Raw genomic sequence first — 2500 nt, forward strand, 5'->3', positions numbered from 1 at the left:
GGCAAAGGGCGGCCGGCCGTCCCCTCTGCCGGAGGGGAACGGGGGACCGGCGCACCACCGGGAGAGTGGTGGAGGAGAGGCCCGTGCGGCGGCACTGGCGGGCGGGCGGCGCCGGGCGCCGGGCCACCGCGACCGACCCGATCTGGGGGCCCGGCGGGACGAAGTCCGCGACGCGGGCGCTCCGGGAGCGGGGGTTTCCCGAGTCTGCACTTAGGGGGACGAAGGCCCGGCCGCACGGGGAGGGGAAGGAGAGCACCCCCCCTCTCCCCGGGGCAACGGGCCTGCGAGGCGCCCCAGCCGCGCCACACCGCGCGCGCCACGCGGCGCGGCGGCAGCCGCCGGGCTCGGAGGGGAGGGCGGGCACGGCCGGGCGCACCCGAACCGCGCCCCCCCCACACCCACCGAGGGGCGGCACGCCGCTGCGCCCACGCCACGGCGCGGGTGACGATTGACCGTCAAGCGACGCTCAGACAGGCGTAGCCCCGGGAGGAACCCGGGGCCGCAAGTGCGTTCGAAGTGTCGATGATCAATGTGTCCTGCAATTCACATTAATTCTCGCAGCTAGCTGCGTTCTTCATCGACGCACGAGCCGAGTGATCCACCGCTAAGAGTTGTCTCGGTTTCGGTCCCCGCCGCGCGCGCGGGGGGACCGGGCAGCTTTCGCAGCCCCTGGGGGGCCCCCCCTCCTCCGCCCCCTCCTCCTCCGCCCCACCGCCCTTCCTCACGCCGACGCCGGCTGCTGAGCAAGGGACGGCAGAGACGGAAGGAGAGAGAGAGCGAGAGAAAGAGAGGGGCTTGCCTCACTGACCGTACAAGCACAGAGAAAGGGGGGGGGGGAAACGAAGGGCAAACCCGAACGAGAAGGGCGGGGAGCCCTCGCTCCCGACCTGGGGACAAACCCTGTCTCGCTTCGAGTCCGGCCCAGGCGCCCGGCTCGGTCTGGCCCGGCAGGGAGCGGCGGGCCGGCCACACCGCCTGCCTCGGGATGTTGGGGGGGGTCCGTCCCCGCAGACCACCCCCCCCCCGCCCCAGGCGTCAGAGCCCGGCCGCCACCGGGAGCGGCGTCGCCCCGCCGCCCGCGCGCCTGCGGCCCGCCGGCCCCGCGCTTCCCAGCTCCCCGCTCGCCTCGCCGGCCCTCCGGCTCGACCGCCGCCGCCGCCGCCGCCGCGGCGCCCACACCCCCGCGCGCCCGCACACACCGCCTCGCGGGTGACACCACGCGCTCGCCCGTCCCCTCCGCGGACAGACGCCCGGCGGCGGGCAGGCGGGCAAGGCGGCACGGACGGGGACGGCGCCCGCTCTCCCCGTCTCCACGCGGAGAGCGGGGCGGGCCGCCCCCGCCGCCGCCCCACCACCGCCCCCCCGCTGCCTGGCGGAGCCGGGCGGGGCAGAGCGAGGCGGGCGCCCCGGACGGCAGAGTGCCGGGGCGGGCGCGTAGGGTAGGGCGCCGCCGACGGCGGCCACGGCGGAAGACCCAGAAGCACCGGCCAGGGAGAAGGAGGAGACGCGCGGAGGCTCGGCGCCCGCACCACCCGCGGTGGGGGCTCGCCCTCCCGGCGGCGAGCACGCGCTCGCGCCCGGCTCGCAACGCTCGAGGCAGGCCGGCAACTAGGCCGACCGCGCGGCGTCTCTCCGCCGAGACCAGACCGCGGAGAGAGGGGGCAGGGTAACCCCTCTCCGTCCCGGCTGCCTGCGGGGCGAGCACGGGGCGCGCCGGCTGGCATGGGGGGGCGCGGCGCCCGCGCGCGCCGACCCCCCGGCCCTCCGGCAGCACGCCCGGCCGCCTCCGCGAGTCGCATCGGGCCGCCCGAGTCTTTAAACCTCCGCCCGGCTCTCCAACCGAGAACCCTCGGGCCCGGAGCCCGGGGCCCATGGCCATCCCTGCCCGGGGCGGCTGCCGGCGGCCGCGGTGGCCGGAGGCCCTCTCCCCTCTCTCGCTCGCTCCCTCCCTCCCCGCCCCCCCCACCCCCACCGCGGGGGAGGAAGGACCGGGGTGGGGGGAAGCCGAGGCGGGGGGGGGGAAGGCACGGCCGGTGCGGCGCGCACGGTGCGGCACCCGGGAGGAGCACGCTGGCACACGGGACCACACGGGTGGGTCACCGAGGGGGGGGCAGGAGAAGCGCGGGCGCTAGGTACCTGGCCCTGGGGTGAGGGAAACGACCTGAAATCCCCGCGGGGGTGCCTCCCCCGCCGCCGCCCGCCACCGGGCCGCCGCCACCTCGCGGCGACGGCGGCAGCCTCGGCAGCGGCGACGAGACGGGACGCGGAGGGGGAACCCGGCACCCGCCAGCCGGCCCCCGCGCCCCTCGGCGGAGCGTCCGCCCGCGGGGTGCGCCCGACACCCGCCGCCACGACCTCGTCCTCCTCCCGGGGCCCGGGGTTTCCCTCAGTAACCCGGCGCCGGGTGGCAGCTGCACCCGGGAGGAGAGCCGTGGCTCGGGCCGCCCACTCGGGCACGAACCGTCGCCTCGCTTGGCCTCAACGCGACGCCCCCCGCTCG

At 78.2% G+C, this 2500-nt stretch overlaps 1 non-coding gene across 1 annotated transcript; it reads right to left on the reverse strand.

The window, feature by feature from the left end:
* Positions 1-460: 460 nt before the first annotated feature.
* Positions 461-613, reverse strand: LOC135326720 (5.8S ribosomal RNA). Its single transcript, XR_010386989.1, has one exon. It is a non-coding gene; the product is annotated as a 5.8S ribosomal RNA (ribosomal RNA).
* Positions 614-2500: the final 1887 nt, after the last annotated feature.

This window comes from Dromaius novaehollandiae, unplaced genomic scaffold, assembly GCF_036370855.1.
Source record: "Dromaius novaehollandiae isolate bDroNov1 unplaced genomic scaffold, bDroNov1.hap1 HAP1_SCAFFOLD_94, whole genome shotgun sequence".
Classification (NCBI taxonomy): domain Eukaryota; kingdom Metazoa; phylum Chordata; class Aves; order Casuariiformes; family Dromaiidae; genus Dromaius; species Dromaius novaehollandiae.